Source organism: Lissotriton vulgaris, chromosome 2_1, assembly GCF_964263255.1.
Source record: "Lissotriton vulgaris chromosome 2_1, aLisVul1.2, whole genome shotgun sequence".
Classification (NCBI taxonomy): Eukaryota; Metazoa; Chordata; class Amphibia; order Caudata; family Salamandridae; genus Lissotriton; species Lissotriton vulgaris.
Window position 1 is genome coordinate 2006659692 of NC_141687.1, and position 17190 is coordinate 2006676881.

Genomic DNA, 17190 nt, shown 5'->3' on the forward strand with positions numbered 1-17190 from the left:
ATTTTCATGCCATTGATTCTTTCTCAAAGTGGCTGGCATAGCAGATTTTCTTTGCTCATTGGGTACTGAGTGCAAATAGAAAGCTAGGTTATATAACCCTGCAGACATTCTATTCCTGGGAGTAGGAGTTCTCCTCTTTTCTAGTTGAAGCCCACTGGTCTCTTAATCCTAGTTGGGGAGTGCCATTTGGATTTTTAATCTAATCTATCTAACATTTTCTAACTTTTGACAGCACTTTTAATATTCTCCGTTTTATCTGTCTTTTTTTTTTTTTACAATTGGTGTGCATCAAAAGTGCTTGCATTTCTTTCCCTACAAAATTCTATATTCTACTCCTGCTCAACACGTATTTCTTGATTGGTCCATCAGAGTATCTAAGTGGACCAGAACCCTCTGTTGCAGTTTGGCTGATTTATCTAAAAGCTCAACTGATATGGAGCAGATTTCCTCTTTTTGAAGTTGAGCATAATATATTTAAACATATGCTCCTAGTTTCAGAGCTTAAAGAAGTAATCAAGGGCTAAGGGAACAGTGGAGTTGAGAGCCATAAGCTCTTCTCACTTTTGCATCCTCTATTTGCTCTGCTCGAGGATCCGTGTGGTGTATGGCCTGACGGATAGTTAAGTGGTAATATTAGAATTATGAAGGGTGATAAATTCAACACAAGAAACAATGGTGGCCCTCAAAGGGACCCATAGGCCAGAGGCACTGGCGTCGCGAGAGGACCTCCAGCAGCTCACCAAAAGATGCAGGCCACGATGCACATGATGCAGTGTGGCTGAAGATTCTGGTCACCGAAGATGAGTGAAGTTGGGGCTACTTTGAGCCCGAAGATCTTCCTAGAGAGAAGTCAACAAGCCTTTGCAACTGCAAGTTGACAAGGTGTACAGGGGTCAGGTTATTGCAACTTCCACCAGGGATACTATCCTCAAACTTGGTGAGAGGTTCGAGCAGGCCTCGGGAGCTGTGAAAAACCACCAGTCCCTTGAGCTCAAGATCAGTAGACCAGTCAACTTAGTTGCAGTGCCAGCGAATGCAGGGGAGTGACTCCTTCCCTCCAAGGGAGGTTCCTTCAGGTGTCTTTGATGCCCACAGGCCTTAGAAGGTTCCTGTATGGTGCACAGGCACAGACGACGCAGCAGACTGGAAGGGAGACTAAGTCGAGCCAAAGAAAGTCCAGTGAAGTCCAGAGTGCCCAGATGGTGGAAGTAGAAGTGGTCTTTATCTGAATCTTCTCCCACTATGCATCGAGGGACCTGCATCAAAGTAAGCGACCCTTGACCCCACCAGGTAGGTTGCTCCCCCTCTGCACAGCACCACCTGTGTTTCCCTGCCCCAGCTGCCGCTGCTGAGGAAGTTGGAGGCCCTCCACCATCCGAAGGCTGCAGATGCTGGACGAAAATCACTGCAGACCAGCTAACCACATCACTGAGCCAGAAACCACCCATCACCACCACGAACACCGACGACGCAGCCCGCAACTTCACACAGTTGATAGTGAACTGCGCCAATGCCCTTGCACCACTGAAAAACCCTCCAGGCAAGCCCGGCAACAGGAAAACTACATGGCTCACTGACGACATCAAAGAATCAAAGAAATCCCGCAGATCCCTCGAAAACCTGGTGCCGCAAACAGACGACAGAAAACATGACAGCCCTCAAGAACGCCACCCGCAAACACCACCAGCTGATCCGCACCACCAAAAAGACATCTTTCAAAGAACGACTGGACAACAACACACACAACAGCAAGGAACTCTTCAACATAGTCATGGAGCTCTCCAATCCCAAAGCCTAACGCCAACAGCAATGACATCACACCGTCACAAGACCTCTGCAACTCCCTTGCCACGTTCTTCTACCGCAAGATCACCGATATACACAACAGCTTCGGCGCACAGACTCCTCCACCCCAGCCACCGAAACAACGTCCCTTACAACCATCCTCAGTGCCTGGACTCCCATCAGCACCGAAGACACCGCCCACGTTATGAACTTTGGCTCTCCCTCCGACCCATGCCCTCACCACATCTTCAACAAAGCCGACACATCATCGCTCCCCACCTACGGAACGTCATAAACAACTCCCTCGCGTCCGCCACCTTCCCAGAGAGCTGAAAGCACGCAGAACTAAACGCCCAACTGAAGAAACCCACGGCCGACCCCAAAGACCTCAAAAACTTCTGCCCCATCTCCCTTCTTCCCTTCCCGGCGAAAGTGATCGAGAAGATTGTCAATAAGCAGCTGACCGAATCCTCGAAGCCAACCGGTCCCTCGACCTATCCCAGTCCGGATTCCGAGCCAACCACAGCAGTGACTGCCCTCATCTCAGCCACCGACGACATCAGGACCCTACTCTACAACGGGGAAACCACTGCCCTCATTCTCCTAGACCTCTCAGCCGCCTTTGATACAGTTTGCCATCGCACCCTAATAACCCGCCTCCACAACGCCGGGATCCAAGATAAAGCCCTGGACTGGATCACCTCTTTCCTCTCCGACAGAACCCAACGAGTCCGCCTCCCTCCCTTCCTCAGCCACCGAGATCATCTCCGGCGTACCCCAAGGCTCATCACTCAGCCCAGCCCTCTTCAATATCTACATGAGCCCCCTCGCCACCATCGTACGCAAACACAACCTCAACATCATTTCATACGCCAATGACACCCAGCTGATACTCTCCCTCACCAAAGACCCAGCCGCCAAACTCAACCTCTAGGAAGGAATGAAGAACTTCGCAGAATGGATGAAACTCAGCCGTCTGAAACTGAACTCCGACAAGATGGAGGTCCTCATCCTCTGACCATCCCCATCCGCCTGGGACGATTCCTAGTGGCCCGCAGAACTAGGCACCGCACCAACACCCACTGACCACGCACACAACCTAGGATTCCTCCTGGACTCCTCTCTCACGAGGACCAAGCAAGTCAACGCCATCTCATCCTCATGCTTCAGCACCCTGCGCATGCTCAGTAAGATCTTCTGCTTGATCCCTACCGGAGCTAGAAAGACGGTCACCCAGGCCCTCGTCGACATGACTATGTGAACGCCCAATACGCAGGGACCACAATCAAACTTCAGAAAAGACTCCAACGCATCCGCATGACTCATTCTCAACATCCCCCACCATAGTCACATATCAGCCCACCTGAGAGACCTGCACTGGCTCCCCGTCAGCAAAATATTCTCGTTCAGGCTCTCCACCCACGCACACAAAGCGCTCCACGACATAGCCCCTGAATATCTCAACAACCGCCTCACGTTCTACACTCAAACATGCAAACTCCGCTTCGCCAGCCTCTCCCTCGCCACCGTCCCATGTATCCCCAAAACCACAGCCGGAGGAAGGTCATTCTTCTACCTGGTGGCCAAGACCTGGAACTCCCTCCTTGCCCACCTACGTCTGATCCAGGACCACCTCCCATTCAGGAACCTGCCCCCCGCACCTAAAGACCCTCATGGGTGAGTAGCCACCTTCTTCCACCACAAGATAGAAACATCTACAACAGCTTCAACACCCAGACAGCCCCAACAGACAGCAACACAACAGACCCTCGCACAGCATCGACCACGACCCCCTGCTAGCCTGGGCCAGCGTGAGCATCGATGACACCATCAAGACCATGTGTGAGAAAAATTACCCAGGCAAATTTCCTGAACCAACTAACACATGAAGAAATAAATCAGTACATATTTAAAGAATGATACTACACCATTGCATGTACATATAAAGATACACATTTAATAACATGATATTTGATAAAATTGATGCATAATTATACAAAAAAGATAAAAGGATTAGTGGCATATAACTATATGCATATTTTCAATCAAATGAATAGTTCATTGGATATAAAAGATAGATGGTTCCCTGTTTTTTGTCGACGCGTTTCGACACTTGTGTGCCTTCCTCAGGACTGTACCATCACACTGTAAAAAGATTTTAAAATGATTTTACAATATTGTATTACTATGTACATAACAATTAGTGCCAAGATTTTTCTAACATGTGCTCATAGTTGGTTATTTTCATAGTTGATAATACCGACTTTTTACATATCCTAAACAATTTGATACATCTGCCCAAAAGCTGAGTACAGTACATCATAAGAGACTTATTTTAATGAATGTTATCTTACTAACAACAACATACTGTTCATTTCTATCTATTCACAGTATCGTACATATGATACTAATGTCTCACTCCAAACAATGAGAGCAGATAAAAAAAGAGAAAAGAGAAAAGAGAAAAAGATGCACAGATGGCATAGATATATGGCCTACTAGAGTAGAGAGAACACGGAAGGTATGGATATATGACCCCTTCCAGATATGATTATAGGGATCTAACTTTAGATGTTGCACGCTGTTCTATGTAAAGAATGTTGTTTATGACTGGTTAATATGTGCCCTAGGGGCATGGCAAACCATATACTAAGTAAATGGTATAAGGAAATCGATAGAAGGAATGGAGCTGTCCAGAGGCTTTAGGTTCGCTGGGCGTGTGCAGAGTGAGAACTCACACGCAAGATGCGGGACAAAGTAAATGGACAGTACAAATTACGAAAAAGGTGAGTACGGACAGTTATGACTGGTTACGACTAAAACGACAGGATACCTGGACACTAGGAGAGTCACTCTACCTTTGAGCACCGAAATGCTCTCGTTACCTCACCCACGGGCTGCGGGTGGATAGGTGTGAAAGTGTGTCGGGTTTCCGCGTCGAAGTCTGGAGCCTTGAAGAAAGATGCTGCAGGCGACCAGGAGGAAGCTGTCCCGAGCGATCCAAGGGTGGATCGAGGAAGATGAAGACCTGAAAGCAGAGGGGACAATGTTCAAAGTCACTAGCCAGTGACCGGAGTGGAACCAGGAAGGAACCAGATGCTGTTGTCGCGATCAGGTGAAGAGTGGACTCTTGACTCTGCAGCCACGTGGACCAGGTGGTGCCTTCAACGACCAGGATGGAGGCATTGAGCTGTCCCACGCAGGCTCTTGCTGTCGGCGGTGTTGGTTCCAGATTCGCCATCAACAGGCCTTGGCAAAGGCAACCCATGCGGTGAGTGGAAAAGGAGTCTGTTGCAGACCAGGAGGGTCCGGGGTGCTTTTCCTTTGCAGGGAAGCAAGGGCCACTCTGGAGCAACCAGACCAGCGATGTAGATTTCATGGATCGTCGTCTAGGAGGTCACTAGCCAGCCGGCAAGTGACCAGACAACACGTCGAGCAGTAATTAAGCAAAAGTGCCCCACGCAGATCCCCTGAATGCTGGAGGGCTGGTCTTCTGTGCAGGAGCTGCTCGGGGCTGGGGCTTCTCAATCCCCAAAGCACTTTCTCGAGGATGCCTCTGAAGTCGTGCTGGAAGCGAAGTGCAGTTTCTCCAATATGGCCGGTCCCACGTGTCTCGTCGCACCCACGGATCTCAGCTGTGCTGCAAATGTAAGTAGAGGTCAGAGAGGTCTGAAAGTCTGGATCTTTTTGGGCTCTGAAGTCTGGTTCCGGCAGGAACGACGACGAAGTGAACCGCTAGGACGCTTGATGGTGCCTGCTTGTGCAGGGTGGTCACTCCTTGGCCACAAGGGAGATTTCTTCAGTCTTCTGTGGAGCAGAACGTCGAAGTCCAGAGTTTCTTCATTGTAGAGTTTCAAATCAGGATAATCTAATTTGGAATGGGACCAGCTCCTATCTTTATTCTCCTAAAGGGGGCTGTACTATGACCCTCCTATGGGTGGGACCAGGAAGGGGGTGGTTTCGCGCCAGAGCTGGGGCTGGAGTGCCCCAGCACCTGGTTTGAACCGGGGTATGCACAGGGACACCTAGTGTGCCCCAGGCATGTCTCATTCCTTTTAGCCTGTCCTACCTCAATACACAAAATCCTGTCTGGGGTGGTGCTAGCACCTCCCAAGGCAGGAAACCCTTTGCTCAGGCTTCCCTCGCTGGAAGGACTCCCAGCAGCAGGAGGTCAGACTTGTGTCTGTGGTGGCAGCATCCATTTTGTAATGCTGAGGCTCGAGTTAACTTTAACCGGGGTTCGGTTACATACATGTTGTCTCTCTAAAAGGGTGGAATGCTACCCCCGTCACCAGAACTGGCGAGGGGTTAGTATTCCAATTCGTATGACACCTTACTCGACATGTTTTGATAATGCTATGCCAAAGTTAGCAATAACCGCGAGGATTATAATGCACTTAAGAGTATATTGTATAGCGTTATCATGGAAACCGCTAAAGAACTTGGTTCCGAAAGCTGCAGACAGGCTCAGCTCATGCTAGAGCACAATCTCACATAATTACAAGCACTCTGCCTCCAGGATTGTTAAGGCCTTCCATAGGAGTGACTTATAGGAGTGTATGTGTCCATTTTAGGGTTAGATATAGGTATACTAGATCTACAGCAAAGGGTGATTACACCACCTTGCCCCAGCTGTGTTACCAGCCAGTAGTGTCAGTTTTGGATGGCCAGCCAAGGGTGGCATAATACATCCTGCAGCCCCTGGTAGGCCTTGGGTGCACTTATGCCCTGTGTACCTATGGTACACTGTACATGGACTTACAAGAGTGACCCAATACCAATTAGATATGTACCTAAGGTACATGGAGTCTATTTTAACAGAGAGAGCAGGAAGCCTGGGGTCCTGAATAGCAGGATCCCAGGCCAACTAAGTCGAAAACCAGCAAAACACTAGGCAAAAAGTTGGGGGTAACCATATTCAGATATCCACCTTCCTACAGAAAGTAGATAGACTGGGGTCCTGATTAGCCGGATCTCAGTCAGAATAGTCAGTAACAGCTTAGCACCAGGCAAAAAGTGGGGATCACCATAGAAGCTGATCCCACTTTCCTACAAACTTCAACTGAAATAGTGCAAGCTAAAAAAGACGCAGTTAGAGAAGTGAGCAGCCATAAAATGATGCAAGCAGCCTCTAAGGAGGGTGTAGAACACAGAGGCACCACTGAAACCAATGAAAGCCATATTTGCAGCAAGTAAAAGGCCACAGGGGGAGGAACTTGGAAGGGGTATCTGTGAGTGAGTGGGTGGGTGGGGAGGGATATGGAAAACTCAATATGGAACAAGGGGGCAGCTGACATTGAGGTAGCAATGATAGAACAAAGAAACAAAACATATGATAATGATGGGGCCCCATTTATCACTATTGTTTCTATAGAATATTGCAAATTGACTGAATGTAGATACATTAGAGTCCTACTCTGCATTCCAGACTCACGCTCCCTGAAGATGGGTATTACATTACATGATTTGGGACACCATAAAGCACGAGTAAAAATATCCAATGAGGGGGTACAAATCCACTATCACAAATATGACCCAGACTACCAAGGCACTTAGAAATTCATTATTTTCATGTTGTACCAATTGTTACAAAGCTTTTGCGACTAACTCCTCTATTTTAATTATTGAGGTAGGAGGTACACTCATGTTGTGCCATCTTAAAAAATTGCCCAATCCCTTAATATAAAACAGTTGTGAGACAACGAATATCACACACCTTAGTGTCGCACTCAGACAAAAATGAAAAGAAGTGTGTGAAAGTGAGATGGCGCCTCACGGACGCACCACCAACGGGAACCTGGCAGGTACTCACCAGGATTGCCCTGATCATCATTGGCACCATCAAGCTCAAAAGAAAAATGTGTCAAATAACAAACAAGACAGTGTGTTTCTGAAAGTGTGCAGTGTGAATAAACCACGGACAACATATATAGTGTCAAAACAACATATAACCCAGAAACAACACAGATATATGCCTTTATTCTGTCTCTCTCGTGTTGGTTGTGGAATCTAAAAAAGTGGGTATGGCTACTCCTTATCCAACCATACTCTACTTGCAGACATGAAGAAATTGCCTAAAATGTGAATGGCAATGAAACAAGGCATCACACATTTTTAAGCCACTGCACTGGACATACGTAGTCTTCACAACTGTAAAAAAACACACATATAGACCTGCTTTATAGAAAGCCTTAAAAAAAGGGGTTCGAAGTGAGTGGTCCCAAATGTACACAATTCCATATTATTTACCCTCAATCGGCCACCTGGACTCATACCAGCCGAGAGGGCGAAACCCTCCTGTGTTTCTAGACGACTCCAAATGTGAGTCCCCTTATGCTCCCATCGATAAATTTCACTGCAGGGGATAACATTACATAAACCTTAAATGTGATAGGCACTAAATGTACTTTTATACAGCTTGAATTGTACATTTGCTTCAAGCCTGCATTCTCTTGCAGCCTGCCTGCTTCTCTTGCACCTCTGGCATTGTTAGATCAATATACCACAAACACTCCAAATGGCGTTTAGAAAGATCAGTAACAATTACTAAGAGGAATGCTTTTTGCTCGTAACTCCAAACTTGCTTTCCTGTACTCCCTGATTAACACTTTTGCCCCTCAAGCGTTTCCCTAGAAAAAGTTTTTTGTTTTGTATAAACTAACAGTTCGAGGCATGTGGGCTGCTGAATTCCTATCTGTGCATAGATCGCCGCCTAGTGTTGGGTCCGGATGATTGCACATTGTTGTCCTGGAAGAGTCTTCGAAGAGATAGGTGGCTCCTCCCCTGGACTACAGTGCCCATGGGCATCCTCTCCATCCTCAGATTGTTTTTTACCGCCATTGGGTTCGGATGTACTTTCTTGACTCAAGTTCGGAATCGATATAAAACTCTTTGCGCAAGGCCAAAATGCCTTCGGGGCGTCGGTATGGTCTCGTTCGGTGCCTATACTTCATCCAGTTCTTCGAACAGGACGTCGAAGGCGGTTTGCCTTTTCAACACCACAGGCCCCAACTAAGATGACAATGCAACGGAGCCCGTTCAAGAGATGCCCCGTCTGCAACTCAAAATACCCTCACATTGATGTGCACCCAGTGTGCAATAAATGTTTATCCCTGGACCACGACAAGGCCAGCTGTATGGCCTGTTCAAAGTTCCGATCGAAGAAGACGCTTTGACTTCGACGTGCCGCACAACAGTCGGCATAGAAAGCGGCGCCTGACCCAGAGAACATTTTCGAGGCCAATGACGATGAAGGCGTCGATGAAGAGGTTCCTGACCAGCAGTCGGACCCCGCATCGGAGCAAGACTCTAACTTCGGTGTGGACGACGATGAAGACGATGTCCATGCTGAAGACGTCATCGAGGTAGGAGTTGACGCAGAGGCCATCGGAGCCGTCGATGACGACTCGAGTGATGAGCAAGGCCCACCCGCAATCGCAGGGCCTAATATTGACACTGTGCTCTCTAAGGCTCAGGTCGAGGCATCGCCAGAAGGCCTTAGCCGAGATCTTACGCCACATTCTATAGCCCCGCGTCAAGGCCCGGCTAAGAATACTTCTAAGGAGCCATCGGTCGATCTATCGAAACCGAAACCAACAGAGGCAAAAACGAAACCAAAACTGTTGAAGACAGTCCTCGGATCGACGCCCTCGAACTCCTCGGCTCCAGTCAAGTCTACAAATGTCATCGACCCTTCGGGGCCACAAGGCGGCGTCGGCCCCAAGAGCGGGGCGCCAAAGCCAGTCTCTACGGTCAAGCACGTCACTCTGACGCAGTCGACGTCCAAACATGGGCCACACTGCCAAAAGACTCCAGGCTAAAAAGACTGTTGAACAGACGCTTGCAGCCTCTAAGCCAATGTTGAGCAAGGCCCTCGAGTCGAAGACCAAACCCGACCCGAAAGAGCATATCGGGTCAAAGCCCAAGGCCGTAGCTGCGCACCATGAGCTCGAGTCGACGCAAGGCCGCAAGCATGCTGGTGATCCACCGCAGCAAATCGGATCGAAGACAACGTCAATCTCTAAGAAGGTCGGATCGTCTCCGGTGCTTCCTCCACCAATTAAATACGGACTCCCCCCGACCGCTCGACCCAAAGCGTTCGAGCCACAAAAGAGCACCGAAACCTCCAAGAAGGTATTGGGACCTTCCAAGTCTCAGTCCATTCCGGAGGAGTTAATGTTCCAGGCACCATCGTATGACAATCAGTCGAAGCTCTTCATCGACTCGGATTCTGGCAGACTCACCATTCACAAACGGAAAATCGCTCCAGAACATCCTTTAGAGTCATACAAAATCCCTCTCAAAAGGAAAAGGGATTCAGCCACCTCACCTGTTCTCTTTGAACATGTGGAGTCATATACACAACACAATGCCTATTCTCCCACATGCAGCGATGAGGATGTGGCAGAAGATTACAGTCATATGGGATTTATTTATCATGCTGACACAGATCAAGGGGAACCTCAACACCTGACCCTGTTGACCCTGATGAACCACACACTACGCCTTATACTCAGTCCTATAATGTCAAGACCTCGCCTACTGAAGACACGGTGGCGTTCAACGCTTTAGTTAAAAGGGCGGCCATTAACCATGACGTTGAAATGCACACTGAGCCAGTGGAGGAGGACTTTCTGTTCAATACTTTCTCCACCTCAGAAAGATCGGTAAAGACATTGCCTATGCTAAAGGGTGTCCTCAAACATGCTACTGACATTTTCAAGGAGACCACGAGGGCAAGGGTTGTAAACCCAAGGATTGAAAGAAAATATAGGCCTGCGCCTGTGGACCCTACGTACATCAAGGGCCAGCTCCCATTGGACTCCCTAGTAGTGGCTAATGCTCGCAAGAGAGCAAACTCTCAAACAAGTGGTGATGCTCCTCCTCCGGACAAAGAATCCAAAATCTTGGAAGTTTCTGGCAAACGGGTAGCAGCTCAAGCGGCTAATATTTGGAGGATCTCAAATACGCAGGCCCTATTAGCCAGATATGATAGGGCTCACTACGACACGTTAAAACAACTGATGCAACACCTGCCTGATGCTTATAAAGAGGGAGCAGAATTGCTAATACAGGAAGGAAAGTTAATTTCAAATGCATCCATCAAGTGTGCACTCTGCAGCAGACACAGCAGCTAGAGCCATCAACACTAGTATAATGCTGAGACGTCATGCCTGGCTCCGCATCTCTGGTTTCAAACCAGAGATCCAAACAACTTTGCTCAACAAGCCAGTTAACCCTGACTTTCTTTTTGGTCCTGATGTAGACACAACCCTTGAAAAAATTAAAAAAGACACTGAGACAGCAAAATCCATGGGGGCTCTGCAGTCACAGCAGTTTAGGGGCAGTTCCTTTCATCGCTCCGGTAACAGTGGACCTTCTAGAGGTCAGGCATTGCAGCGAGCCCAATACAACAAGGGGAGCACGCAAACCACCTACAACCAGAATAACAGGGGTGGATCTCGTGGGAACAGGACCAAAGACAGAGGACGTGGAAATAAAAATGCCAGATCCTCCGCCACCAATAAACAGTGACGCCTTGTCACTGCCCCCGACCTTATAACACCGGTTGGGGGAAGACTCCAGCAGTTCCTGCCAGTCTGGGAAGTCATTACCATAGACAGGTGGGTGAGACAACTTATCCAATACGGCTATTGTCTGGAACTAACCTCCACCCCTCCCAACATACCCCCAAGGCACCGTCCTATGTCCGCAGAGCACATGCACTTATTGCAGCAAGAAGTAATCTGTATGCTGCAAAAAGGAGCCATAGAACTCGTGCCTTTAGAACAGCAAGGTACAGGGGTGTACTCGCTGTACTTCTTGATCCCAAAAAAGGACGGTTCCCTGCGGCCCATTCTAGACCTCATACCCCTGAACCAGTACATCTTGTCATTACATTTTCACATGTTAACTTTACAGCAAGTTAAACCATTGCTCATGTAGGGGCGACTTCCTGGCAACACAAGACCTGAAGGATGCCTATTTTCACATTCCCATTCACCCAGGTCACAGGAAGTATCTCAGGTTCACCGTCGACAACCAGCATTACCAGTTCAAGGTCCTGCCTTTCGGGGTTACTACAGCCCCCAGGGTGTTCACCAAGTGCTTGGAGACAGTGGCTGCGGACCTTCGGAGACAACACATCCATGTCTATCCTTACCTGGATGACTGGCTTGTTCAAGCAAAGTCAGCCCAGCAATGTGCTAGCCACATGTCCCGCACTATTCACCTCCTACACAGTCTAGGATTTTCACTAAATTACCCAAAATCACACCTTCAGCCCGCAAATGTACAACAGTACCTAGGGGCAACAATAAACACTATGACAGCAACAGCTCAGCCAAACTCGGCCAGAGTCAACAGCATTCAGTTGCTAATTCAAAATTTCAGAACCCAACACTTGCTCCCGGCGCAGGTTTTCATGTAACTGATAGGTATGATGGCCTCCTGCATCTTCATAGTCCCACACGCAAGGCTGCACATGCGTCCCCTCCAGGAGTGCTTAGCACGACAGTGGAACCAGGCTCGTGGACATCTAAAAGACCTAGTGTTGGTGACCGGTCGTGCTTACAACTCTCTGCGTTGGTGGAACACACAAAACCTTTGCAGGGGACGACAGTTCCAAGAGCCTGTACCACAAGTAGTGCTGACGACGGACGCGTCTCTCCAGGGCTGGGGAGCGCATGTCCTCTATTATAAAGTGCAGGTACTATGGACGATACAGCAGCAGAAGATGCACATCAACCAGCTGGAGCTGATGGCAATCTTCATGGCGATGAAGGCGTTCAAATTACACTTATGCAACAAAGTCGTGCTGATCCGGACGGACAACATGACTGCCATGTATTACATCCAGAAGCAGGGAGGCACACACTCTCCACAATTGTCTCATGTAGCCCAGAGCATGGGGAAGTGGGCCATTCAGAGAAACATGTTCCTCATGGCGGAACATCTCCCAGGCAGAGACAACCAGATGGCGGACCTGCTCAGCAGGCACAGCCATCAGATGCACGAGTGGGAGATACACTCCTCGGTGCTCCAACCATATTTCCAGCAGTGGGGTCATCCAGAGATCGACCTATTCGCCACACAGGAAAACGCAAAATGCCAAACCTTCGCCGCCAGGTTCCCACACCCGCAGTCTCAGGGCAATGCGATATGGATGAACTGGTCAGGCAGATTTGCGTACGCTTTCCTCCAGCACTACTCATACCGCTAGTGGCACGCACACTGCGACAGCACTCCATGACGCTCATCCTGATTGCTCCAACGTGGGCACGGCAGGCCTGGTACACCACGTTCCTAGAACTTTCCCGGGAAAAATCCCGGGGTGCGAAAGCGCCCTGTTTAAGGTCGCCATCACATCTAACTTCACCCTGTCGGGACTAGTGATCTATCGGCCCCCGGGGAGTGAAGTGGCCTTTAGAGCAGCGCTACCTGACGCTATTAGCAATCTGGCTACGGGGTGCTCCAATTTTACCATCATCGGAGACTTAAATCTGCACTTCGACAACTCCAGCAGTCCCTCAGTATCCAGTTTCCTGGCGGACCTTGAGGCGCTACAGCTGAATCAGTTGGTGACGCAGCCTACACACTCAGGGGGTCACACCCTTGATCCGTTTTTCACCAATCTTACGGAAGCCTGCGTCACCAGCTACACACCCCTGGCATGGACTCATCATTATTTGATACAGATCCACTGCCCGACTGTGGCCAGTCTACCTAAGCCAGTGGTGTGTTCTGTTCCAAGACGACGCTGGAACAAACTCAAGCTGGATGAGCTCTTCCACCTCTTATCGGCTGACCCGTTTGACGTCTCGGGCCCGCCGGATCAGGTATATGACAGGTTTAGCGACTGGGTATCGAGGGCCCTGGACACCCTTATTCCCGTGGTAACCTGCAAAACTAGAACTGGCAAGGCCAGCCCCTGGTACGACGACTCACTGCGGGCTCTGAAGGTCTCTTGTAGGCGCGCAGAGCGGGCGTGGCGCAAAGCCTACTCCAGCTCAAAGAAAGCCCTATATCTGTCAACGGTGAAGCTGTACCATCGGGCGGTATGTAGAACTCGTGCCGCTTTTTATGCGACACAATTCAGGAATAGCTCGAACCCGGCAAAGGCTATCTTTAAGGTACTGAAAGACCTCACTGCCAAAAAAGTCACAACATCACACCAGAGCTCTGTGGAGCACTGTGAAAAGTTGGCAGAGTTTTTCTTGGAAAAGGTGAATGCCATCTATCGAGCCTTCCCATCGGTCGTTCCCTCGGCGAATCCACCTTTTAAGCCACCACCATCTGAGGGACTACATTCTCTACCTTTGCTAACTCCTGATAGCCTAGGCACTTTGGCCCGCAGAGTGAAGTCTGGGTCCCCAGAGGATCCACTTTGCCCTGAAGTGTTCAAGGACTTAGCGGTACATGACATCTCACCGCTCTGTTCCTTGGTCAATTTGTCATTAACATCGGGTGAAGTTCCTTTGAAGTGGAAGCGAGCCATGGTTCGTCCTATTCTTAAGAAACCGAGCCTGGACGGGAGCAAGCCGGAGAGCTATCGGCCTATTTCTCTCTTGCCATGGCCGGCTAAAGTGATGGAGGCACACGTAAATGCTGTTCTCTCGGAACATCTTTGTCGAGCAGATATTCTCGACGCTACGCAGAATGGATTTAGGGCAGGTCATAGCACGGAGACGGCTCTGCTTTATATGGTGGAGCACCTTCGCTCCGTGCTTGACGCGGGACAAACGGCAGCGCTTGTGCTATTAGATCTAAGCGCTGCCTTTGACACCGTCTCACACCCTATCCTTCTGCTGCGCCTAGAGGAGGCTGGTGTTACCGGCACTGCTCTCGAGTGGTTCTGGTCGTTCTAAACCAACCGGGCCTTTAGCGTGACCGTCCCGCCCTTTCAGTCCAAATTCCATCCGTTGAACCTGGGCGTCCCCCAAGGCTCCTCGCTGAGCCCTACGCTGTTTAATCTTTACGTAAGGCCGCTAGCTGAGGTTGTCAAACAATGGGGTATGACCATGGTGTCATATGCCGATGACACCCAGCTAGCGGTCACGATCAGCGGGGATGCCGAAGTAGACGCTTCCAGGTTTCAACAAGGACTGAGGGCGGTCGCGAGCTGGATGACGTCCAATTGTCTTCAGCTAAACGCTAGTAAGACCGAGGTCATGGTATTTGGTAGACAGCCGGAACTGTGGGGAGAGAGATGGTGGCCGGGGGAGCTGGGTCCTGCTCCCATCCCAGTCGCAGAGCTTAAGAACCTCGGGGTCTGGCTGGACCCTTCCCTTACGTTTGCATGCCACACTAAACGCACGGCTGCATGCTGCTTCGGCATCTTGCGTGGGCTACGTCCTGTGCTAAAGTTCTTCGATGCCCCCACCAGGCAACTCATGATCCAAGCTACTGTCATCTCCAGGCTGGATTATGCGAGTTCCTTGCTGGCCGGTTTAAATGTGGCAGAGATCGGGCGCTTACAGAGGATCCAGAACGCCGCAGCGAGAGCGGTGGTAGGCCTTCCAAGATTCTGTCCTACCTCCAGCAGCATACGGGCGCTGCATTGGCTTCCGGTGGCCCAGCGGATCCAGTTTAAGGTCCTCTGCGTCGCCTATAAGATCTTGAAGGGGTCCCCGGCAACGATCCTTACGACCCTCCTGGCCAATTACATCCCAGCACGACCCTTAAGATCGGCAGACCTCGAATTGGCCGTTGTGCCGCGCTTCAAGCGAAGTAGGGCCGGTGGACGCTCATTTCGAGTGCGTGCAGCTACCCTGTGGAACTCCTTACCCCAGGCAATTCGCGCTATGAGCGATTTGCTTTCCTTTCGTCGCGCTGTGAAAACGTTTTTATTCCCTTAGTTGTATGCTTGTGTTGCTTATAGTTTAGTTGTGTTGTGTAGCTGCCTTGTCGGGCGCCAGGACGCTCCTTAGCTGGAGCATCTGTGCGCCAAATAAAAATCACATAACATAACATAACATAACATAACTTTCAGTGGTGCCTCACGAAAGGCTGCACCCCACGCCCAGTCTCCTCACTCAGAGCCATGGAGACATTCAGCACCCAGATCCACAACAGTTGAGCCTTGCGATATGGCTCCTGAGGTCATAGAGTTTGGCTACCTTAACCTACCCCCTGACTGTATGAACATCATCAAGGAGGCAAGGCGTCCTACAACTAGGGCATGCTATGCGGCCAAATGGAAACGGTTTGTCATTTACTGTTCCAATATTGACATTAATTCGCTAGATGCGTCCACGCAGAACATCATATGTTATTTGTTGCATCTATACAGATGCAATCTGGCATATTGTTCCATCAGGATACACCTGGCCGCCATTGCTGCATATCTTCAAAACAGGCAGCATCTTTCCCTTTTCAGGGTGCCTGCCATTAAAGCCTTTATGGAAGGACTCAAAAGAGTGATCCCTCCCAGACACCCTCCTTCACCTGTCTGGATTCTAAATGTAGTTCTCACCAGACTAATGGGACCACCCTTTGAACCTCTTCACTCTTGTGAAATACAGTTTCTTACATGGAAAGTGGCTTTTCTGGTAGCCATCACATCGCTAAGAAGAGTTAGTGAGCTTCAAGCCCTAACTATTTAAGAGCCTTTCATACAGATTAATGCTAATAGGGTAGTGCTACGTACCAACCCGAAATTCATGCCTAAAGTGGTGTCGCAGTTCCACATTAATCAAACCATAGAACTGCCAGTTTTCTTCCCCAATCCAGATTCTGTGGCAGAGCGAGCACTGCACACCTTAGATGTTAAAACAGCTCTCCTGTATTACATCGACAGGACAAAAGATTTTAGAAAGACTAAACAACTGTTTGTTGCCTTCTCTCCAAAACACAAACACAACCCCATTTCCAAATCAGGTATAGCCAGATGGATTGTTAAGTGCATACAAATCTGTTATCAAAAAGCTAAACACACATTAACAGTTCCCCCAAGAGCGCATTCCACACGCAAGTTAGGGGCATCCATGGCTTTCCTAGGTAACATTTCCCTAGAGGATATATGTAAAGCAGCCACATGGATCACCATACATACATTTACCAAACACTACTGGGTAGATGTACACTCCAAACAGCAAGCTGCTGTAGGACAGGCTGTTCTCAAAACACTTTTTCAGACTGCTGCAGCTGGCATGGGCAACCACCGCTAAGGAGGTAACTGCTATTTGTTCTATGCACAGATATGAATTCAGCAGCCCACATGCCTCGAACGCTCTGTTATTGGCATGTAGGGCTGCTGACATTCATATCGCCCGCCCTCCTCCCCGGTGCCTGTCGCAGCTGTAGCACTCAGAATCATTCTCAGGCATGGTCATCACTTACTTAGAGATAACCTGCCGGTGGGGCGGTTTCTCCGTTACAGAAGAAACTGCTCCACCACAGAGGTCT

The 17190-nt window shown here is 49.3% G+C and overlaps 1 protein-coding gene across 1 annotated transcript in view; it reads left to right on the plus strand.

The window, feature by feature from the left end:
* Positions 1-17190, plus strand: part of LOC147733640 (lamin-B3-like) — a 315941-nt gene that overhangs the window by 144006 nt on the left and 154745 nt on the right. The gene's annotated exons all lie outside the window — the stretch shown is intronic.